The sequence below is a fragment of the Dipodomys merriami genome, unplaced genomic scaffold (genome assembly GCF_024711535.1).
Source record: "Dipodomys merriami isolate MVZ:Mamm:240054 unplaced genomic scaffold, mDipMer1.0.p SCAF_850, whole genome shotgun sequence".
Lineage (NCBI taxonomy): Eukaryota > Metazoa > Chordata > Mammalia > Rodentia > Heteromyidae > Dipodomys > Dipodomys merriami.
Window position 1 is genome coordinate 318,539 of NW_027206458.1, and position 25,994 is coordinate 344,532.

General features: G+C 37.5%; 1 protein-coding gene across 1 annotated transcript in view; it reads right to left on the reverse strand.

Moving 5' to 3' along the window:
* The window catches only part of LOC138820278 (VWFA and cache domain-containing protein 1), a 141,188-nt gene extending 126,529 nt beyond the window's left edge, over positions 1-14,659 (reverse strand). The window contains exon 1 of the mRNA XM_070011972.1: positions 14,597-14,659. The gene's annotated coding sequence lies outside the window, so the exon portion shown is untranslated. The remainder of the gene's footprint in view (positions 1-14,596) is intronic.
* Between the last annotated feature and the right edge of the window lie 11,335 nt (positions 14,660-25,994).

The following is a 25,994-nucleotide window of genomic DNA, read 5'->3' on the forward strand; positions in this document are numbered from 1 at the left end:
GGGAACTCAAGAAACTAATCCCTCCCAAACCTAACAAACCAATTACTAAATAGGCAAGGGAACTAAAGAGACTTCTCAGAGGGCTGGGAAGGTGGCTCAGTGGTAGAGTGCTTGCCTTGCATGCCTGAGGCCCTGGGTTCGATTCCTCAGCACCACATAAGCAAAAAGAAAAAAAAGCTGGAAGTGGGGCTGTGGCTCAAGTGGTAGAGTGCTAGCCTTGAGCTGAAGAGCTGAGAGACAGCGCCCAGGCTCAGAGTTCAGGCCCCATGACCAGACCCCAAAAAAAAAAAAAAAAAAAAAAAAGAGAGAGAGAGACTTCTCAGAAGAAGAGATAAAAATGGCAAAGAAACACATGAGGAAATGTTCACCATCCCTAGTTATATAGGAAATGCAAATAAAGACAATCCTGAGATACCACCTCACCCCAGTCAGAATGGCCCACACCCTAAAGTCAACCAATGACAAATGTTGGAGGGGATGTGGAGAAAGAGGAACCCTATTACACTGCTGGTGGGAATGTACACTTATACAACCACTTTGGAAAGCAGTCTGGAGGGTCCTCAGAAAGCTGAAGATTGACCTCCTTTATGACCCAGTCATACAAGTTCTAGGCATCTATCCTGAACAACAGGAACCAGTATACAAGGACATATGCACCTCCATGTTTATTGCAGCACTGTTCACAATAGCCAGGATATGGAAACAACCCAGATGTCCCACCACAGATGAATGGATCCAAAAATTGTGGTATCTATACACAATGGAATATTATGCAGCCATTAGAAAGGACAAAATAATGGCACTTGCAGGGAAATGGATGGAGCTAGAAGAAATCATGTTGAGCGAGGTAAGCCAAGAGCAAAGAGACAAATGGCACATGGTCTCCCTGATGAGTGGATGTTAAATACAAAATATAAAGTGATGCGACAAAATTAACAAGGCTTAAGAAACAAAGGACTTCCACTCATGTGGTCAAATCACTACTAAATAACCCTATGCTGCTGATCACATATAGTGTATATATATGCACACTGGAGGGAAACCAGGAGAACATTGAACTAGAGGGAATCAGAGAAAAACATACAACAGCGGGACCCATCAGCTGCACTAGACATTGATCAAAATGAACTAAGCAACTCAACGGCAGCGATGGGAGGGAGGGAACAAGTGGGAAAGGGAACAGCTGATTCTATGCAAAACAAAAGAAATGTGAATATCACCCGTGGAAGAAATAACTGCATTGCAAAGCTCATAGAACTCATACATGTTATAGACTGTGATAGACAATTTGCTCCATGAAAGTTAGAATGTGTTTGTGACTTTAACTAAGCATCACTATCCCACAGTACTGTCAAATTTGGGAAATTATGTAATCACTTAATCATAATAAAGAACCTGAAAAAAATGTAATTTGAATGTAACTGAAGTACTGCCATACTAGATGAAACTCAGTCTCATTAGACTAAAACTATAAATCTCAAGAATACAATCAAGAAATATTTCCCAAAGTGAGTCTGTCTTTCAGGCATCACCTCAAGAGATTAACAAGATACATCAAATGCATGAACAAATGTCTCCTGTGATTTAATGAGGTCCTTGGGAAAAGCTCTTTCTCTTCCTACAATGCCAAGTGCATAATATGTCCTTGACAAGTATTTGCTGAACTCATCACCTGTCTACCACTTACCAGAGGTATGCCTAGAATCTGCTTCCTCACAGACACCAGAGGCTAGTTTATTCATCCATCCTACAATCTAAAAAGTAAATTATCCTGACATGGTCCTTATACTCAAGAATTTAACATTAGGAGAAGAAACATACTATTTTGTTTGCAGAGAAGGTTAAAAAAATACCGAATTTCTCTCTAAAATAAAATTACTTGATATTTTCTTACATCTTCCAAAGTTTAAAGAATATCATCTGATAATAAACATTATATGTTCTTTTTTAAAAAAAAAGAAATTCAGCTTTGTATGATTTTTTTTGTGTAGTATCTTTGTAAATCTTTGCTATTTTTCTTCTGTGACAGGCCACTAAAAAAATTAAATTGCGGGCTGGGAAAGTGGCTCAGTGGTAGAGTGCTTGACTTGCATGCATGAGGCCCTGGGTTCGATTCCTCAGCACAACATAAGCAAAAAAAAGAGTAGGAAGTGGCACTGTGGTTCATGTGGTAGAGCACTAGCCTTGAGCTGAAGAGCTGAGGGACAGTGCCCAGGCCCAGAGTTCAGGCCCCACGACCATCAAAGGAAAAGAAAGAAAGAAAGAAAGAAAAATTAAATTGCATAGGAAACTCCAATATATGGAACAAGTTGGTGAACTGCCAGGGAAAGGATGAAGGATTGCAGAACTTGGCACTTCATATTCTGTCAACATCCACAGTACCATCCCCAGACCTTAGTGAACAGAATTTTAAAAACAGTGAAGCACTGAGTCTAAATACACTTGAATTCAAGAACAAGTTCTTTAATCTCATACTTGGTGGCCTTAGACAGCAAAATTCCTTATGTATAATTTCCTTGTCAACAAGCTTTGTAGAGTTGATTCAGGCTTCTCACTCAGCAAATCTAGTGCCTAGGCTATTCAATAGGGCAATGTCTTTATCAGTGCTGGGACTGTATTAAACAATGAAAGATAAAACTGCCTGTCATCAAAGAGCTTATATTCTATTAGGAAGACATACACAATGAAAAATATAAATATGTAAGTCCTAGAGGATGAATTGTAAAGATTATAAAGTAAAAAAGCTATCAAGATGAGAGACAGTAAGACAGATTAATACAATTTATAAGTTTGTGGTGAAGAAGGACCTCACTGAGAGATTCCTTGAGTTAAGACTGAAAGGATATAAGCCATGGATGTGGCTAAATGAAAAAAGATTTAATTAGTGTTTAATTAATAGTAGACATTATTATCATAGCCAGTAAATAGAAACAAAGGAAACACAAAGGGAGGGTTTAAAATCCCGTCTCTGACACCTACCATTTTTATGAGGCCTTAAGCCATTTATAATTATGACTTTTCTGAGACAGAGTTTATTCATATGGGAATTAAGCTAGATAATATCACCTGTTCTTACAATGTCATTAAGAGGGTGAGATGATAAAATATACATAGAAACACAAAGAAATTATGGAAGAAATAAAAATATTACAACTCTCTCATCTCCTCTTTGACCCTATTTCCAAAATATCAGCTTACCACTTTATCTTAAATCTTATTTGCTAGGCACTCATCAATATGATAGACAGACCAAAAGGAAGGTTTCTAGGACTAAAAAAAATTAACTGCATTTCTGCAGAGTCAGACAAGAAGAGTAAGAGCCAAAACAAACCAAGATTGATTTCTAATCAAGGAAATCTAAAGTTTAATCCCCAGTAAACTTGCTGGGGTGGCACACTGACAGGATAGCTATCTGTTTGCTCTGGTCTTTGGTAGATTCGTTATAAATTTACATCCTGGTGACATTAGTAATTCTTGGTGTTTTTTTTTCAACTTCCTACAGATTTAGGGCCTTTCATTCACTCATTCAAAAAATATTTAGTGAATGTGTGTAAAAAACAAGGAACCAAATGTGGATCTGGATTAAAGGAGTAGACTAAATTAGGTCTCTGACTGAACAAATCCCCTAGGGACAGATGGAAGAAAGGTTAGGAGCAAAGAAAGAATGGAATCCATCCACCCCACCTCCAGGATTTCTGAAGTCCGGACAAGTCTGAGCCTTGAAATACTTCACTAGGAAACTATAAAGAAAATGAGTACCCTCAGGCTACCACCATGCTAGATTACTCTTGGCAGGGCAACCCCAAAACAAATCCAGATTCTGGAAATGAACATATTAAAGTGAAAGAGTGTTATCTAGTAGTTTTTCAACAGGTATTATCAAATGTTTCCTTAGTGCCAGGCACTAGGTGACAGAATTAAGGCCAAGAATTCAGCTTTTCTGCACCTCTTCTTGTCCCTTTTCTTCTTGTGGTCCTCAATACAGTTAAACAAAATAGCTAACACTCTTACAGTGGCATTTCTGGGAACACAAATACAGAAATGATAGAAATGGAAGATGAATATAAAAGGTTCATATTTCTCTGTTAGCATGGCCTTTATAGCTTCTACAAGTCCTTTCCAGGTGTTTTTTTTTCCTCATGATTATTCCTTTTGAAAATTCTCCTTCATACCTTTATAAATCTCTTATCCCAGAGAATTCATATACCAAATTAAGACTATGAAATCTCTTCAGAACACCATTACATTGAGTCACTTAACTACTCTACTGTATTCTGGAAGCAGAGCAGAGCCAACTACAGAATATTTTAAACAACCTTTCACAATAAATTATTGTATCTGTTTTATAGACAGAATTGGTATAGGCATTGAAAGGTATTTGGCCATAAAGTAAACAGCAAAGGACAGAGGTCTGCCTGGATTTAATATTTTTCATCCCAAAAGATAAGGTGGTTAGTTTTCTATCCTAAAATCCCTCCTACTAGGCTGGGACTGTTTGAAAAAGAATAAGGAAATGTTCCCTAACTCTTTGGACCTTTTCTCTCCATGCTCTGAGGTTCCCAGCAGCTCATAAATGCTGAAAAGATTTACATTAGTTAGGACTGGATGTTAATGGAACATACACTGGCATCTCTCTAAGGCTCACTCAATCATAATCTCTTCAAAGAAAGCTACTTGGCATTATTTGTAAGCCACATGTAAATTCTTCTGTTAATACAGCATCTTTCTTCTCTATGAAAAGGATATAATTCTGTTCAAACTCTACATCTAGATATAGTCCCTAAACCACGAGTAAGAGAATAATTTGAAGTACTAATATCAACTAAGTATCATTTTTTGAAAAGCAATGTTTTGATTCAACAGGTCAGTTTTAGTTGAACCAAAACGCCTTTATACTACCTAATGATAATAATTTTTTAAAAGTCTCTTTTATTATGTCCCAGTGAATATTTCATGAAATAAAACATCTTACAATTTAGAAAAAATCTACCAGAATGTGTTTGTTTTAATTTATTTATTGGCAGTACTGGGGCTTAAACTCAAGACCTTGTGCTTGCTAGGTCTTAGCACTGAGCTACTCCACCAGTTCCCAGAATGTGTCTTAAAATTAAACAGTGTTTGAAGTATTCTTGGGGGCCAGAACTATGTGAAGACCCTTCAAGCATATATACACTGGGCAATTTCCACTTCAGGATAAACTGAGCTGAGATTTGTGTGGGTGTTTATGACACAGTTTTGTGGTTTAGAGCTTAATCAAGTTAACTGCCTGAAAAAACAAAGAAACAAACAAAAATACTCCTCAAAGAAATGTTAGCAGGAGGCAAACATTTTTCACAATACCAGATGCAAATCAAAATTCTTGACATATCAAGAAAATACAAGGCTGAGGACATGGCTTAAGTGATATTGTGCTTGTGTGCCTAAGCAAGTGAAAATTTAAAACCTAGTAACATTTAAAAAACAAAAAAAGGAAGGAAAGAAAGAAGGAAGGAAGGAAGGAAATGCAGCGTGTTACCAACTCTTCAGAAAAGTCAACAGATGAATTTCAAAGCTGCCCAAGGCAGCTCCTCTATGCTCCTAGATGTAAAGGAAACTATTATTGCAATATGTGGAAAGAGAGAAATCAGCAGAGGAATCTATTAAAAAGAAACAAGTGATCATCTTAGAGCTGAAAAACGGCATCATCAAAGTTAAAATAAGGCAGTTGGAGGTGTTAATGACAAGAGGAAACCTTAAAGACAGATCAGTAGAAAAATATCAGTATCAAAATATTTGGAGTATTAAGAAGAGTAAACTTAAAACAGATTAATAAAAAAGAAAAAGGGTACTGGGCGCCAGTGGCTCATGCCTGTAATCCTACCTACTCAGGAGGCTGAGATCTGAGGATCCCGGTTCAAACCCAGCCGGGCAGGAAAGACCATGAAACCACTCGAAAACTGGAAGTAGCGTTGTAGCTCAAGGGGTGGAGCACTAGCCTTGAGCTGAAGAGCTGAGGTACAGCACCCAGGCCCAGAGTTCAAGCCCCTTGACCAACCAAAAAAAAAAGGGGGGGGGGTGTAAAAGCCATATGTTTTACAGTTCTTGTAAATATCAAAATATCTACATACATGTAATTAGATTCTAAGAAGCAGAATGGAGACTATTTTAGGAAAGATATTTAATTACCCCTTAGTGCCCTAAATTTGATCAAGGATACAGATTTATAGATCAAGAAAGGACAAACAAACAAAAAAATACTCAAACACCAAGCAGGCATCTATGTCTAAGCAGGCATAGTCACAGATGAATTGCTGAAAAGAAAATCTTGAGGGGACAGAAACTACAATCATTCAGAGTATTTTCAGTCCTTAATGGACTGAAACATGAATGACATTATCTAAAAACCTCCCATCTTTTGGAAATTGAAAAACATACTTCAGAGTAACCTATGGGTCAAAGAAGAAATCACAGAGAAATTATAAAATACTTATAACTGCATAAGAACCAATTTTATACATATATATACATATACATATATTTATATATAGTGGGATGTAACTAAAGCAATGTTTGAGAGACCATTTACATCTTTAAATGTTTCTTGCTAAAACAAAAAAAAGGTGTAAATATCAACAACCTAGTGTTTAAAGTTAAGAGGCCAGAGAAATAACAAAGTTGATCTAAAGTACAAGGAAAGAGATCATGAAAACAGATAAAGTTGTGAAGCAGAAAACACAAAGAGAAATTGAAGGAAGTCAGGCTATCAGTAGTAAGTTTTCTCCACTTTCTGCATCTTTCATTCTCTATCTTGCTAAAAGTTTATACATTTTGTTTATCTCTTCAAAGAATAAGCTAGCATTTCATTTTATTGATTTTGCTGTATAGTTTTTCTGGCTTATTAATATAAAAACAGATCATTAAAATGTTCTAAACATATTTATGTCAACAATTTGACAACTGAGATTATAGATTTACACTATAAACCTATTTAGGAGGCTGAGCTCTGAGGATCAAAGTTTGAAGCCAGCTCAGGCAAGAAGTCCATCAACTACCAAAAAGCCAGAAGCAGAGTTACAGATCAAGTGATAGAGCACTAGCCTTGACTGATAAAGCTAAGGGACAGCACCCTGGTCCTGAATTCAAGCCCCAGTAATGGCAACCAGAAAAAAAATATATTGGGGGGAAAAAAAGCAACTTATAAAAAGTGACATAAGATTACCCAGAAAATCTTAGAGCAATTAACCACACAAAAACACCACTACAAACAAAAACCCTACTTGTTAAACTGAAAAATCATAACTTTCCCACAAGGAGAATTCCATGTCCAGAAGGTGCTATGGTGAACTCTATCAAACTCTAACAAAGAAGTCACACTAATCTTACATTCCTTCAGAGAATCAAGAAAGAGGGATTGCTTCCAAAAAACACTTTGTAAAGTCAATAGCATATAATCAGAAAGTAATACGTAAAGTGGAAAAAGAAAATGAAAAAAGATAAAGCAAAATCAGGAATATCAGGAACAAGGTGGGCTGAGGTATTAAACACTGGGTCATCTCAATGAGAAGATGATATCCAAGCAGACTTGAAGGAGTGAGGGACCCCTGGGAACCTGTGTAAAGATTCTACGGCAGGAATGGGCTAACAGGCACAAGTAGACCAAGAATGTCATCAAGAAGATGGAAAGGATCCTCAACTCAAATTACTGTTAATTATATAAATGAGGGACTTTGGAATTTGCAAAGTGGGTGGTGTTAACTGGTAGCCTGCAATATTGAGAAGTTTTGTGAGATTTATGCTCTGCTTGAGCGGCTGTGCTTCAAAGAGAAAGAAAAGAAATGGGACAAGAGTTGGAGAGGACAGTGGGTGAAGGAAAGGAATTTCTATGTGTTTAAAACAGAAGACTGGCATGTTTACCTAGCGATGGATATGATCCAAAGAGCTAAAAAATGAGTTGGAGAAAGAATGAACTGCTGGAAGAAAGACCTTCACCAGCCTTGAGCCATCTGTACGCAAGCTTCTCTGACTACATGTGCCCACTCTAAAACAGTCGGCTGCCAGCAATTCAACAGCTTCAGAATCATGAATTTTGAGAAACATAGTTGTCATTTTATTGAGTCAGTTATTTACATAAATAATTAGTAAAGCACTTGAGAAAAAGCGCAAACTGTTAAACTTGGGCCTCAAACAGGCTCCGTGTGTCTTTGACTCCTTCAGTGATCTAATCCTGTTGCCCAGAAACCTTTCTCTCGCTTCTTCTTCAGGACATGGTGTTTCAAGAGTATATTCTGCTACTTTCTGGGCCACTTTCTCAAAAATGTATTTTTCTTGGTCCATATTCAATTTCATATAATTTCCTTATGTGCATATACAACTTAATTTCTTGAATTATTCAAAACTGGGGTAGATGGGAGGTGTTCCACATCAGAATGTATAACTGGGGTTTTTCTTTTCCAAGGCAGTTGCCACAGTTTTTTTGGCAGCAGGACTACTTGTATAGTAAACTAATCAAAGATTTAAAACACATTGTTAGGGAATGTAGACCCAAACTCAGAGTTGATTTAAAAGGAATAATGGGTAAAAAGCAAGGGAAAGTATATACCACCGGGAATTTTGTGGTAAAGTCAAGAATCATGAAATGTTTTTTATTAGTGTTAATTACTTTGCTCCCTTTAACTAGAGTTATCAACAGCACATTAGATATCCTGCCAAGTGATGTAGTATACACATGTAAGTCCAAATCTCAATAACGTTTGATTAGTAAAAGTGAGGGGAGTGAGAGGAAAAGAATCCATGGGGCTCCAGTTTTCATTAATTTAAAGGCAATAATGAACAAAAAGCATGCCAGGATTTTTACATAAATATACAATGAACAACAACAAAAAGTATAAAGGCTGGTTTTCTTTCAGCTACAGATAGTGAGCTAAAATTATGAATGCCTAGAATCAGGTTTTGAATAAGTAGCTGTTTGGGCCTTATCAAACTCATCTTACTTGCAGTTCTGATACCTCTGATTATTAGGATGCCAGTAGTATGAATAGGAAAACTATAAAGACCTCAGAGTGAAAGAAAGACGTCTTGAAGAAAAGATGGGCAGGACCAGATTACCCTGACATCCTCAGAATGTAGGCCATAGTCTAGACATCTTGAGCTTCCATTCTGGAAATAGCTTAGGACGCAGGGATAGGAGACAAACCTCAGAGCGTGGCTAGCAGGGAAAATCAAGGAATAGAAAGTAATGGTGCTTGCTATCTTCCCACCTATCAAAACTTTTCATAACAGTGTAGTTAGCAAGAGAGCACCATGCTACTGGCATGAAGGTAGATAAACAGACCAATGGAACACAGTCAAATTTGAACTGGGAACTTGACTAATGACACAAGGCATATCATAGACAAAGAAAGGAGAGATTCTTCAACAGATAGGGATTGAACATTTGAAAAAATACACATGGGAAAAATGAACCAAGTTGAATACTATATATCCAACATCAAAAATCAATTCCAGGTGATGTCTTAAACGAGAGAGGTAAAATTTTTGAGATTTTTAAAAATTGGCTCAAAATACAAGGTTTAATTCTTTAAAATATAAAATAAAGTGAGAGGACAAGTCAAAAACTGGAAGACCAGGCCTAGAGCTCAAGCCCCACAACTGACCCCCCCCCAAAAAAGAGAGAGAGAGAGAGATCTTTCATGCCATTGTTTCTAACATATTTATAAGATTATGTCTTTGTTGCTTTGTATGTATCTCCCCCATGGTATAACCCTTGCTTTCACTATATATGATGTTGGTATATGTGGAGGGGAAGGGAAAAAACAAATCGTTGAAACAGGGATAAGGAGGACCCATTGCAACAATGAGATACACAAGTCATTATGTCGAAAAACGAACTTAACAACTTTGGTGAGGGGGGAGGGGGAAAGGATATGAAGGGATGGGAAGGGGAAACAAAGGAGGAGGCTACAATGCTTGATAAGAAATGTACTCATTATCTTGCCCATGTAATTGTAACCCCTCTGTACAGTATTTACACAATAAAAAAAAAAGATTTAAAAAAAATCTGGGCTACAGGTTAGGCTTTACATTCACAAAAGTGTTTCTAGTTTAAAACTTGATACTCCTAGAAAAAATAAAAACTAAGAATGTAAAACAAACAAAAAAAACTGGGAGAACATAGTTTTGAAACAAATCTAAAGGCACAGTCACATGGGGCTATTTTTATTAAAGTCCTGTAAAATTTTAAATTTTATTCAGTATTTCACATGTGGCTAGTGGTATTCTGATGTGAAATAATCTCATCACAGAATGCTTACATTGGGTTTGGAATACACACATTTCTACAATAAATGCTGCAATAAAGCAATGACAAAAGGACATTAATAGACATGACATACAATGTAAAACCCCCAGGAACTGCTGCTGCTGCTGCTGGCGATGAAGCTCAATGGAAGACCACTTGCCCAGCAAGCCTAAGATCCTGGATTTGATTTCTAGCACTTCAAGTGGGAGAAAGAGGGAGGAAGCAATGGAGGGAGAATAGCATACTATAAACATGCAAAAAGTCATTTCAATCTCACCAGTAATGAAACTAAGCTCATATCCTTTGCACATCCCAATTAGCAAGACTAAAAATGATAATAGTAAATACTGGAGGATGGACATCAATAAATCTGTAACACTGTTTTAGCAAGGTACCCATGGCAACACTGTAAAAGTAATTTGGCATTATCCAGTCATATGGAGCTCTGAAATGCCAGCAATTCTAGTCTAGAAGTGTTTCTCCTCATGAGCTAAAGTGTCACCCTCCACCCCTGAGAAAACTTAAGGCACCTGGACATATGTGTGGAAACATATACACAAAACATGGTTCGGCTAGCATTTACTTTACAGAAGGCCAAGGATAATAAAGTTCCCCAAATAAAGAATTATCCTATCTATTATTGGGTGTGGTAGCACTTGCTTATGGTGCTAGCTACGTGAGAGCCAGACATAAAAGGATCTAGTTTTGTGACCAGTTTGCAAAAAAGTTAGCAAGACCCTATCTCAACAAAGGAAATGTTAATTTTGGTATGCCTGCATACAAAACAACCCCAAACACTAAAGTAGCTAGGGTAGGGCTTCAAAAGTGTTAGAGCAAAGTTATCTCTGGGAGAAGGAGGGAGAAGCCTTGGCAGGTCATAGGAGGGCCTACTGCCAAGTCTGCTCATGCTTTATTTCTTTAGCTGGCTAGTTTGTTAAAATGTTCCTTTCAGTATATTTCGTGTGTGTGTGTGTGTGTGTGTGTGTGTGTGTGTGTGTGTGTGTGTGTGTGTGTGTGTGTGTGTGTGTGTGTGTGTGTGTGTGTGTGTGTGTGTGTGTGTGTGTGTGTGTGTGTGTGTGATACATGTTTTTAAATGTTTGATAAATTTCATCATTTTTTAAAAAATCCAGCTCTTATTAGTGTTCTGGGGTTCAAGGGAGCTAAAAGTGTGAGTAATTGTGATGGAGACATTTTACAGACTACACAAGAGTCAGCATTTCCCCAATGGAAATAGGACCCTGCCCAGACTGATGGGATCCAGAGTTTCCAGGCAGTTATTAATCATGTCAAGAAGCTATCAGGAGTCTATCTGTTCAGTATAGCATGAGAAATATTTTATAGATTAAAAGATATCATCATAATGAAGCAACAGCAAATTTTAAGTAATACTTATATGTAAGCTTTCATTATTACACTCACTGTGGCCATAAGACCAAAAGGATCTAGAAATTGTGGGGAAAAGAAAAAATTAAGGATTTAAGTGCTCAAAGTTAGGCTGAATGATATAATTATCTCCATGTATGAAAATGGAGACACAAAATCCACTGGCTCTGGGTGCTCTGGTAGGCATATGGAAAAGATTATGGAGAACCTAAAAAAAAAAAATAGATTGTTACTCAATATGAGAAGGAACTTTATGACAGCTAGTGAGAAGACACACAATGTAGTGATACTCCTTCACTTTTGTCCATCAAGACATTTTAACAAAAAAATCCTATTTTGAATAAAAACATACATTATTAAAATAAACTGTCAAATTAGGAATATTAGCCAGGCACCAATGGCTCACGCTTGTAATCCTAGCTACTCAGGAGGCTGAGATCTGAGAATCACGGTTCAAAGACAGCTGGGGTAGGAAAGTCCATGAGACTCTTATCTCCAATTAAACACCAGAAAACCGGAAGTAGTGCTGTGGCTCAAGTGGTAGGGTGCTAGCCCTGAGCTGAAGAGCTGAGGGACAGCACCTAGGCCCAGAGTTCAGCCCCCATGACCAATAATAACAACAACAACAAAAACCCTCATTTTAATCTCTGTGACCTCAGTTTCCCCATGCGTAGTAGAATAAAGAATCCCCATTCCTTCAAATTTATTTAGAAACATTTAACATTTAACATCCATGTTAAAATCAGGATTGATATGGCCCTGAACTTGTATTTGCTGGCTAAAATTTCTAAATATCATTTTGAAGGCTTCCAAACGTCATCACATCTAGACATGGAGAGCAGTGACATGAGACCAAGAACCCAGAGCAACCTACATATTTGGAAAGAGCCAAAGTAACAGCATCTACTTATTACTTCCAGGAAAGAGGCAGAACCGATACACCCAGATCGGTTTCTTTAAAATGCTATCAAGTAACCTTTGGTTGAAAAATTTATTCTCACGTTTTGTACAGAAATAGTCGCATGTGAAAAACTTCTAGATTTAATGGCCCCAAAGTAAGTTTGAACTTGTGCAAGAATAAAAATGAGTCAAAAATCATGAAGATAAGACGATACCTCAAGCCACATCATACTTGCTGCAATTTGGGGTCATTAATTCTTACCTGTATCTAAAGTTAAGAAAAAGAATGTACCATTACTTTAAAGTTCACCTGCCAAAACCAATAAAAAAGAATTTCAATATTTATAAATAGGAAATGCTGCACCATCAATATTGAACTACAGTAATTTCTTACGAATAAATATATCTTATAAAAAACTTCTCTCTAATGACACTTGTAAAGCTTTGAATTCTTATATGGCACATTTGAAGTTAAGATTGGGTCAAGCTGTTCTCAAAGATCTTTAGGTTATTATAATGTAAAATTGCATTTTATTCTCCTTAGCATTTTACTCTGTGGAAGCATTCTGCTACACTCCTGGTTTTTAGCTACGTTCTGTTTTTTGTGCTTTTTTTTTTTAAACTTGAGTTTCAAACCTAGCTTCAAATTACCAGTTGATAGTCACATGCTGTAATGAAGTTGGTAGATTAGCTGAAATTAAAACCGACTCCTTTTTACCACTCTTCTTCTCAAGCCCTAATTATTTATGACCAAGTTCATGAACACTATGTTTTAATTTAGGAGGCAGTCCATTTGAAGCCAGCTATAAATAAATACAATCTGGTCTCAAAACATCTTGACTTTACAGAGCATTGAAAGAAGCTGAGAGGAAAGAAGTGAATGGAAGATATAAGGAAAGAGGAAAGAAAGAAAAAAACAAAACAGAAGAAGCCAACATCAGATGAGCTGCTTCTGTGCTAGAATCTTCCATATATTTGATTTCATTTTATTCTCCATGAATTTGGCAACACTTAGTTGTCAGAGCCCAAAGAGCAGATGTTATAATCCCCTTAAAGTTGGGTAACTATAGCTCAAAAGCAAGGTAAAAGAAAGCTGGGCACTGCTAGCTCACATCTGTAATCCTAGCTACTCAAGAGACTGAGATTTGAGGATCATGGTTCAAAGCCAGCCCAGGCAGGAAAGATTGTCCAATTAACCCCAGAAAACCAGAAGTAGAGGTGAGGTTTGACCTGGTAGAATGCTGGCCTTGAGCATAGAAACTCAGTGACAGTGACCGGGCCCTGAGTTCAAGTTCCACAACTGACCAGAAAATAAAAAGGTAAAACGTAGAAGTGTGGCTCAAGTGGTAGAGTACCATCCTTGAGCAAAAAAGCTAATAGACTGTGCTCAGGCACTGAGTTCAAGCCCCAGTACCATCACAGAATTTAATAAACAATTTTTTAAGGTAAAATTGTTTAGCAGGTCCAACAGAATAAAGCAGAACAGCAGAATATAACATGAGGCTTGTCTGATTCCTAGCTCTGTACACTTCTATGATAGATGAGACTGTTTTCAGTATTTTTAGATTTAAGTACTTTAGGGATATTCGAAACAAAAAGAGACAATTGGGCTGGGAAAGTGGCTCAGTGGTAGAGTGCTTGCCTTGCATGCACGAAGCCCGGGGTTCAATTCCTCAGCACCACATAAGCAGAAAAGGGTAGAAGTGGTGCTATGGCTCAAATGATAGAGTGCTGCCTTGAGCTGAAGAGCTGAGGCACAGCACCCAGGCCCAGAGTTCATGCCCCAGGACAACCAAAAAAAGAAAGAGAGAGAGACTACTTTCCAGATAGAACATGAATAGGAGGAAACTATCCACATGACTATTGCTTCAACTGCTTCTAAGGATCCAAAAGGTAAGGTTGTCACTATTATGCCTAAAATGTCTATGAAAGTATACAAAAAGAGCATCAGGAGGCCTTCAGTAAATTTTGCTTGGAAAAAGCAAATCTAGAAGCAAGACAAAGTCAGGGAAGGCCAAGCACCCCATGGCTTCTTACCTGCTGTACTTCGCTTTCTCCATTGGAGATTTTCTCGGTATAAACAAAGGAGTTGAATATCCGCTGCAACCAAAAGAAAACAAACAAACATTAGAGTCTCTAAATAAGTCATCTTCTATATATGTGCGTGTGAATAACTTGTGGCATATAACTCAAACAGAATCAAGCAGAAAGAAATTTAATTAAAATACAGCAATTTTAACAGGGAGAAACCCAAATATCAGCCCAAGTCAATCATGCTTATATAAGCATTACCCAGGCACTTCTGTAGTGAAATAAACCAGATGTTACACTATATTTTTTCTTTTTTCAAAAATACATTTAATTATAGATTTCCGGAGCCCATGCCATTTTATCCGACTGCTATAATCTGACAAAGTTGTGTTTCTCATTTAAATCCTGCACTCCCTGAATGCTGTAATTGTTTACAGACACTAAAATCTAATGCAATAAAGATTTTTACAAAGAATTCTTTCCATGCGCTCTCATGGCCCTATCCAGCCAGTACCTACCCAATAGTATCTACCACCTTGTTACTCAAGCATCCCCGTGGGAGAATAACATTATGGAGCTTGCCAACTATGTGTGGCCTTAAGAGAAGATCCAGTTCCTACATGCCAGGAAATGTGACAGCCTTGCCAAGACATTGGGAGGCCAAGATATAGCTCACGATCACACACAGTCTGCTACAGTCCCTGCCTAACCCATACCTCCTCCTCTATACATTGCCTACAGTCAAAATGTCTCTGCAACTTAGCGGCCTTGACCAAATCACAAGAAATGAAGCAGGCAACAAATGAAACGAAAATAAAACGTGCTGGGGGTGGGGGTGGGGGTGACCTAAGTTATATAGCTATGAGAGGCATAAAAAAACTTAAACAGAAATTTTAAAAGAGCAGCAGCATTTATCTTAAAGATATTTTGGAATTCCAGATGAGTAAGGAGCCAGGTCTGGAGACATGAAGCCAAAATTTCCCTTTTCCTTTCTATCTTGCTGTCAAGGGTTTGTTAGCAACTGGAATAGCTTCCCAAACAGCTTAACACACCTGTTTGGTGATGAGAAAAACAAGTGCTAAGTTCATCAAGCATCATATAAATTGAAACAAAATGCAAATGAAGGAAGATCAAGCCACTGGGTTTGGAGAGAGAGTGAGTGTAGGTTAGGTTGGCTGGAAGAGAATTAGGTGGAGAGATACAAATAAGTTTGGGAATTTTTATTGTAAAAATAGTGAGGCTGGGGAATTTCTAACTACAGTTTAGAAAACTGAAAGGAGCCATCATGATATTTCTTATTATTCTGCAATATGCCACTTCTTTGCTCAATAGAGAACTGGACTTTTTTCCTTCTTACCTGAAAATGACAGTGCTCATAAGAAAGTTTGCATTACTAATAATGCTCATAATGCTAATAACATTGGCTAGAATGTATTAAATGCTTACTACAGAATGAGCATTATTTCTACTTGCTTGTTTATGTAATCCTTACAAAACAACTTTGGGATACGATTTTTATCATTATTTTCATTACACAGGTGAAAAAACCGAAGCTTATCTTTGAGTCAAGTGTAATGCATACTTGGTGCTCCACATTCATGCCTCATTTAATCTTCATTTTAAAGTTATGATAGCTCTAAAGATGAAAAACAAAGACTCAAGGAGGATTAAAAAGTTGCTTTAAATCCCTTAGCAAGGCTAGAATTTAAATTCAGGTAGTGTAGCTCCAGGTCAGTTGCTTGGAATTTTATATGTCATAAGAATTTGCTAGTTGGCTGGGTGCCAGTGATCCTTTCTACTCAGGAAGCTGAGATATAAGAATCATGGTTCGAAGCCAGCCCAGCAGAAAAGTCTGGCTAAAAGTGGAGCTGTGGCTCAAGTGATAAAGCCAAATCCTGAGGGGGAAAAAAAAAAAGCTTAGGCTGAGTTCAAACCCAGGACAGGCACACACTCAAAAATACTTCTTGAGTGCCTTGAGCACATAAGAAATATTCCTGTGGGGAGCTAATACCTAAACCTACTAACGTAAATAAAAAATTCCTATTTCTTCAAAAATTAAAAAGGCTGTGAAAATCAAGTTTTGCGTAACACATTAACAAATACAACATGTCTGGAATTTATCTGGCACTAAGTACCAGCTGCAACTTGTGTGTCATTCATTTTGATATGTGTATCAATCAATCTCTTTGATTACTGAGTTCTTTCTCCTCTAGATCTCACTCAGTATAGTATGTTTTATAATCAAGAGACATCAGAATTCCAAATCATGAGACACATTTTATTTTGGAAAAGGAATTGTGAACCTATAGATACCCATTCCTACAAATTCCTTATGTTCCCAGTTCTCTAGAGGTGGGGCTGATGTCATGACCATCTATATCCCCAGAATATATTCCATATTTTATACAATTTGATGTTCAAAAACAGTTCATACTAAGAACTTATTTCCACTCAAAATTAACATAATTCATGTAGTGGCTCCAAATCTTAAGTAACATCTATATCCCCAGGATATATTCTATACTTTTATACAATTTGATGTTCAAAAAACCTTCATACTAAGAACCTATTTTGACTCAAAATTAACATAATTCATGTAGTGACTCCAAATCTTGATGAAGGTCATCAATTTTTTGTTCTATTCATGACCCAGTAGCTACAGAATCTTTCCTAACTTGTTCCCTCATGAAGCGATGGACAAAAGAGGCCCAATGATCTTAGGAAGCTCACTCGATCCACGGCAACACTTACCTAGAGTCCACTGAGATGCTTCTTTCTTTTGTTAAAAGAAAAATGAATTACTCCATTGTAATGACAGTAATAAAGAGTACTTTATGAGACTGCTTCAATTCTTTTTTATTATCTTTACAGTAAAAATGACTAATATTTTTATGGAGACCATTTTATGGCTCATATATTTATGTTATATCCTCTACATCTAATAGATGTGACTGGGTAAAAGAACATTGTATGTTGAAAATGAACTATACAACTTGCGGGTAAGGATGGGAGGGAAAAACTGGGAGAGACCAAGGGAAGTGGCAACATTATCCAAAAAGAAATGTATTCTTTACCTGACGTATATAACTCTTACCCCTCTGTGTATCACTTTTATAATAACAATAAAAATTTCTAAAGAAAAAAATTGTAAAGCAAAGAATATGTTCTGCATATAAACACTGATGATTCTGTGGGTGACCTGATGTTCTATCCTCTAATCACACTAGAAATGAAACAAACTCTTAAAGTCATAATGTGGGACTGTCACCAAATCACACCTTTCCTGTATTTCTCCAGGTGGCACCATCTGAAACATGGGTTAAGAACTTCAGTGAGAGGCCAGCAGAGCTTGGGTGAGTTACCGTGGACCAGCCACATCTGGTGCAATGTTAAAAGATTGGCCTTACATGCATGTATAGGACTTCAAGGTACAGAGTAAATTTCTACCATGCCATAGGTCTGTGGGATGCTTTTCTTAAGATTGCAAGGGCTGCTAAACTCTGCCTAGAAGCTTGGAAGACCTATAGTTTACTAACGTACATGAATTGTGTTTTATCTTCCCATCAAATGTATGGAATGAGCAAAACAGAGACTGGAAATTCTATTTCCAAATTCAAAAACACTATAGCTCCAAAGGCAGAAAATAAGTCATAGGTTAAAAACTGAAAGCCAAGCATCAGTGGCTCACGCCTGTAATCTTAGCTACTCAGGAGGCTGAGATCTGAGGATCATGGTTCAAAGCCAGCCTGGGCAGTAAAGTCTGTGAGACGCTTATTTCCAATAAACCACCAGAAAACTGGAAGAGGCGCTGTAGCTCAAGTGGTAGAGTGCTTGCCTTGAACTGAAGAGCTGAGAGACAGTACCCAGGCCCAGAGTTAAAGCCCCACGACCGACAAAGAAACTGAAGTGCAGTGATGGTGATGCTCCCCACTGCAGATGTAAATTTTGCCTGGGGGGGGCGGGGCGCGTGGGCAAAAGAAGTATTGAAGCCTCTACCTAGATCTTGATGTAAACGAAGGCATTCTCTTTTGTTGAACTATTAAGTTAATTTTGCTTAGGATAGTCTAGGAATCTTAATATTGGAGGAAGAATAAAAGATTTGGGTTTTCTATTTTAATTTAGACAAGGTACATAATCAGGAGCAAAAGCTCCAGATAAAAACTTGTATATTTTATAATGCCTATTGCCTTGTGAAACTGTAGAAGAAATGGTGTGTTGTGGTGGGCAGTTTTTATGGAGTTACAGGGAAAGGTGTGAAAATCGGGAATCCAAAATTGTGGAACCAGACATTTCCGTGACCGCGGGGCAAATATTTCCTTAGTTTTTGGTGGACTTGAAAAACAGAAACAGGGAAGTTTTCCTAAAACATAATATGGATGAGAAATCCTGACCAATCAGATCCTCCTTTCCTCTTCCATGATTTACAGGCTCATCTCCCCCAGGATAGAGGGGTCATGGCCATTCTGCACTCTATTCCAAGTTGTCACATTCCTTATTCTAACTTCCTGGAGAACCAAAGAATTCCAGAAATTTGAACCCTTAATCTGAGCACAACCCAAAGGGAGCCAAAAGTCTCCTGTTTAAAAATCCCTGGAAATGATACCAGAGATAGTGCCCAGAATGGCCAAATAAAAAGTTCTCACCAGATGTTGAAGGTTAAAAAAAAAAAAGCCTTATTGTATAGTGGGGGAAAAAAATCACTAAAATAGTAGATATTTAAACTTATTTTATGTCATAAAATCCCCTTTTATCAGTTAAGTGTTATTTCCATAAGGAAAAGAAAAAAATGCAGTCTTTATGTTCATGGAAACTAAGTAGTTGGATCTCAAAACAAAACTGACTTTTCTCTCATTAATGTATATGCTCTGGAAAACTGACAGAGCCAGTGGTAGGTCACGTACATCTTAGCACCTAGCAGTTCCCATCCTTGGTATGTATCTAGCAGACATGTGATTGTATGTTCATCAAAAGACAAATGCCAAGAATGTCCATGGCATAGTAGCCCAACCTGGAAAATATCCAAATACCTATCAGCCACAGAAAAACAAATTGTGATAGATTGAGTATATTCACATCGTGGAATATTTTAGTGATGAGAATGAACAAACGACTTCCACATGCATCAACATGATGAGTCTCGCAAACATAATGTAGAACGAAAGAAACTAGACTGTAGAATGAAGCTTGTTTGATTCTATTTATATCAACTTCAAAACCAGGCAAAAAAAAAGACTCTCGCCTATTAAAATTGGATAGCAGTTACCCTTGGTAGGACAATGAATAGAAGAGGACGTGGAAGGGCTTCTAGGATGCTGACTGTCCTGATTTCCCATTGGGTGTGGTTAGTAGGTTTTGTGACTTCTTCAAGCTGTGCTCCTAACATTCTATACTTCATATTGGTATGCTATACTTTAATAAATTGACTTTTAGCTTACATTCTAAGAGTGATGAATTTTAGAAAAGGAAGGGAAATAATTTGCTAACTGAGATGCTGTAAATATTCAAAGAAAGTATATACCTCAATTCCTAATGTAGATGAAACTGGGGCTTAAATAGTCACCTAGTCAGAGTCAAGGGCTCCTGAGCCTTCCCTGAGGCTACATATTAATTGCCGCCATACTCTAAGTATAAAGCATTACTTCATTATCCCATCTAGTGATACTGTGCAAACCTGAATTTTCAGCAAGAAAAAAAAAAGTATCTTTCCCTGCTTTTCATCCAACCTCAATATTGTAAATGTATGTAAAAACACAATGTAATGAGATCTATACTTTGAACTGCCTTCTCCTACCTTAACCAAAGAATGTTCAATTCAAATCAAGTTAAAAATTAAAGTCACAAAGTTATTCACAAAAGCTATATGGCCATTAAGTTGGTTTATTGCGTATACTTTATTCCAAGTTTTAAAAATACAATTTATCATGTGTTCATGTACACTTGGCTACTTCCTAGCTTTGATATATTTTAAAATATAAATGATAAAAATTTCTTGAGCATGACTTGTGGTGAACAGTTACATGCATTTCTATGGGATATCTCACAGCCAACTATACAGTTTTAAAATGTTTGTATCTAATAGATACTCTGAGGTTTCCACTGGTAATGTTAATGAGAACATAGGTATTTAAAAAATGAAACATTTTCTTAAGTTTTTTTTCTTGGTAGGTCATGGGGCTTGAACTCAACCTCGGCACTGTCTCTGAGCTCTTCAGTTCAAAGGCTAGCACTCTACCACTTAAGCCATAGCATCACTTCCAGTTTTCTGGTGGTTACTTGGAGATAAAAGTCTCTCAGTCTTTCCTACGCTGGTTAGCTTTGAACCATGATCCTCACATCTCAGTCTCCTGAATAGCTAGGATTACAGGTGTGAGCCACTGGTGCCCAACTTCTTAAACTCTTGATGTAAAAAAAAAAAAATTTAAAGTCACAGACTAACAGCATACTATACAGTTCCTCCTACTTCTATTGAGAGAAAGAGGGAGAGATGGAGGGAGGGAGGGAAGGAGGAAGAAGGAAGGGAGAGAGAAGGGGAGAGGAAGAGAGAAAGTGAGAGAGAAGACAAATACTTTTTTCTAGTCTCCTCTCATCTCCTCACCCTCCTTTCTCCCTTCCCTGTTATTCCCTCCCCCTCCCATCGGTAGACTTGTTATCCTCTCCTTTGAGAGCCCATATCTTTGTCTTTCCCATTCCCCACTCCACCCAACCACCCTCCTAAACCATGAGCTCCTCCCCCAAAACCTATTTAATTGAGTCTGTTCAACAGATGGCAATAGAATTCCACTTGGCTGGAACAGGAACAATTACAGGAGTGTTTAATAAGATGGTCATTTCAGCCATTTGGCCCCACCTTCACCCCACCAACAGCTCTGCCAAATGGTAATGAGACATTCAAATGAATGCTACAGCAGCATGCCTTGGTGAAGAAATAAATACTTCAACAAGCCTAATGAGATTCTGTTAGTCTCCTTCTCTAATCTTTGCTAAAGCAACATAGACTGGGTTTTCATTCAAAAGCTTTCTCTTGCTATTTCTGGGTGTCTGTAGCAAGGCCATATGCCTGCCAGTTCACTAATACTTTCATTTAACTCTGGATCTGTTCCTGTGATTCTAGGTCTTGTGGACCATGGGGAGGAAAATATAGTTTACCATTGTTACCTGATGAAGTTGACCAATACTAACCAGCCAAAAAGAAAATGCTACCTTTTAAATAAATGTCTAAGATCACTGGGAAAGGAATTTACTGGCAACTTCACTGAAGTGTTTCAGGAAAGAAAAGATGCATGACTCTATTGTCCTATGAATATATTCCATGAGTAATCTTATACCAGGTTTTAAGGAATCCCTCCTGCCCAGATTAGACATCCTCTGATTTTTACCAGACTATTTAACTGTTAGACATATGGAAGGCCCAGAAAATTACTTTCTCTGAGAAGATCAATCATTTTTCATGCTGAGGTCATAAATCATTTGCTATAAACTTTAGTCATCTTCCTAATCACTGTTTGTTCGCTCTGGAAACAGGTGACTCAAAAGTAGTTTGTAAGAGTGCTGAAAAGATCAGCTCTAAAACACAAAAACAAAAGCAACAATAAAAAAACAATTGAAAGTAACTGAACTATCCAACAGGGACCAATTAAATTACTCTAAAGCCAATCTAAAGTATAGTGTGCAGCTATTGAAAGCATGTTTATCATTTTTGTTAGTCATGTTTTAACAACACATTTTAATATATAACAATTATTCAAATTACAAGTTATAGGTGTTATCATGTATCATGTAAATCCTGGGAATGCATTCAAGTATTTCAGAACACGTGGTGTTAGAATATTCACAACATTTGTAACAGCCCTTCATAGCAGTTACTAGGTCCTCATGTGCCAGATGAAGAAACAGGTTCTGAGAGGTTAATTTGCTTGAAGTTGCCCATTAGTAACGGGGTGGCCAAGTCTAGTAGCAAAGCAAAACTGGCTTCAAAGTTTGTGTATAGATCTCCAGGCATCATGTTAATACAGAAGGCTTATATCAAAATTGAGAAAATGACAATGATGATGATGATGATGATGATGATGATGATGATGATGATGATGATGATGATAATGGGCTTTCCGGTGACTAATGAATCTAAACTCTTATTTTCTTACTTCTCTGTTTCCATTCTCAATATTGAACACATAGTTTCTTTGTAAGAGTTAAAGACATTTTTCAAGGACTTATGAAACTCAAAGCAAGGTATTCATGCAGAGATAGAACTCCATAAAGAACAACTGTTTGTGGAAGAGAAAATAAATGCAGGAGCTTATGTTTCAGCCTCACCATAAAAACTAGGTCGTGAATACCACAGTGCCTGGCAAGAAATGGGCCCATTCCAGTTTTATAACAAAGGGAAATGCTTAGTTATTGAGAACCCTGGCAGAGGAAAAAACTTACATTGGAAATTTAAAACAAAACTAAAGAGTAAGACAATAGGAGACCTCACACAAATAAAATCATACTCCAAGTATGTATGGTTTGTAGGGCCCAACCCTTCAGACTTCCTTATTTTGTTTGAAGGTTGCTAAAAATAATGATGCTAGGAAATACTTACATAGTGTGTACTTAGGCACTAAGTATCATATATATTCTATTCATAAACATTTTATTTCATAAACATAAAGATGAATTTAGCTAGAATGCTCTCAAAACATCCCAAACATATTGTGCATGCTATTATGGCAGCCCTTCTGATGTCATTTTAGTCTACCATAGTTAATTTGCTAAGGATATTCTTTTAATAACAGTTGCTCCATCACAGTTTGAGGGATAGGGAGAGCAAAAATATCTGTGTAGGTATTTACCAATTCATGTCCTCATTTAGATATGGTGATGATGGTAATTTCTCCCTTTTGTAAATTGTAGCCAATACTGTCTATACCATAGTTAAAGGAGTATGTTTCCTATGGAAAACTTGAAAACACATAATGAAGATTTAAACACACACACACACACACACACACACACACACACACACACACACACACACACACACACACACACACACACACACACAGAGACAACTGTTGTTTGCCCCGAAAAACCAATATTGTTCACATTTTCCTTCCATTCTTTTAGACTCCTAGGTTTAATCTTATTTAAATCTTTTGAAACTAGTCCATGCCAGGATTCCACTTTATATTGCATAAATGAGCTTGTGCGCCTCCATTCATATAGGTATTAGATCATATGGATCATTCTTATATTTTGGCTCATTAGTCAACTATCAAAGAGAAAGATATTCTTTTCTCTTAGGATACAAAAATGTTCCCTGTGCTCTCAAACATCTATTAACTCAACAGAGAGCATTAACAAAATCCTTTCCCCTGCTTTTTTTCTTTCCAAGGTCTCTCTGCCCCCCAACTCTCTCTCTCTCTCTCTCTCTCTCTCTCTCTCTCTCTCTCTCTCTCTCTCTCTCTCTCTCTCTCTCTCTCTCTCTCTCTCTCACACACACACACACACACACACACACACACACAAGCAGCATAAGCAGCTTAGAAGCATCAAATTATTAATTCCTTAGTCTGATGCCCTTTAACACCCTTCAAACCAACATGAGGCTGAGAGCATGTGGAGAGTCACAAGTTGGTGACAAGTGTCACCTTTACAAAGGACTGCCTGTTTGAGGCCACTCTATCCCTCAAAAGAAATGACAAGGAAAGGGGCACAGCTTGCACTCTGATTCAGCAGGGAAAGTCTAAAGCAATCATCTCAGCAAGCAAAGTTCCTAGTCTTGATCACTTGATTTCCTGTTGGAGCATTCAAACCCAGGAGAGCAGTGGGTAAGCATACCTCAGAGAACAAAGACACCAAAACAAGCCAGAAACACTTCCTTAAATGCAATAAAGGTTCTGAAGGGTTACTGGGTTTTCTGTTGTTGTTTTAGCTTTTCAAGGGGGTAAGAGAGGGGAAGAAAAAAAAAAGGCAAATAAATCAGTTCCACATGTTGGAAAGATTCAGCCTGTGGCCAATGTAACTTGACTATAAGTAATATTCATGACAATGCACGTGGCAACCTCTCTAAAATAAAAAATCGAATTGTTCAAACACTGTGCAAATTCCCAGTCCCTACTTTCACTCCCAGTGTCCATGTTCTTTTAACTCCTCCCCAAAAATCCATTGAAGCATTTTTGCTTGATCTTAAACTAGGAATTCACTGGCAGCACTTTGATTCTTGGTGGGGACTTTATTTGCATAATCCTTTAACATTCAGTGTACTTTGTATGCAAAAACCCACCCAAATACACAGGTCTCTGAGAATTTACTTAGTATGATGGATAGAAGAAACCCTGAAATACTTAACCTTCCAGACTTAAGTGTCTGTTATTTAATTAATATCTTGATCAAGTCCTTTCAGAAGCCAAGTAAAATATGGTACCATGACCTTAAGGAGCTCACAAGCTTGTGGGAGAAGAAATAGAGCGGGGAGAAAGAAAAAAACTGAACAATGTAATATGAACTCCAACATGAAGTCAGTATGCTTGGCACAGACCCAGTGTGTTTCCAAGCTCCACAGGGGGGGTGGGGGGACTAAAGAGGTGAGAAATGGACTAGACTTTGAGGTAAGATTTAAGTAGGAAAACAGAGAGTTCTCTTTGTCTTGCTAAGAGAAGTTCTGAACATTCAGTGAGAGGGTCTGGCACTTAGTATACATTCTTAAAAAAATAATTTTTAAATTCCTACTTTGGCCCCAAAACTGTTCTTGAAACCTAGAGATACAAGGGGGAGCCTAACAGACAAACCCCCTTAATGTGGTATCTTCCGGGGTCCTTTGCCTGAAGAAAACCCTTATAAAGAACCTACTAAGGATTGGTCTGTATACTTGGTTGTGTGGTATTCAAAGACAAAGACATTACTTCTTGCCTGGAAAATCTTGTATTCTACACAGAGAACCCAAAGCCTGTCATCAGGACACAAAGACCTGTATAGAACAGAAAGTTCCATAGGGGAACTTTTAGAAGTAGAACTAAGCTAAATGGAAGATAAAGGATAGGGCTAGTCTAGGGAGGGTTTTCAAATCAGAGAGAAAAGTTGGATGCAGATGAATAAATGTTCAATATTTTAATGGGTAAATAAACAAATGTGTATTTGGTAAATAAATAAATAAATAAAGCGGTTTTAAAAGGATTTTAAAGCTGTGTGTGAGCTCAAGCCAGCAATTCTAGCTACTTAGGAGGCTGAGATCTGAGGATCAGCCTAGGGAAGGAAAGTCCTTGAGACTTTTATTCTCCAATTAACCAGCAAAAAAAAAAAAAAAAAAAATACTGCAAGTGGAGCTATTGCTGGAATGGCAGAGCATTAGTCTTGAGCAAAAAAGCTAAAGGACAATATCCCAACTTAAGTTCAAATCCCATTACCAGCAAGTTCCCCTGGG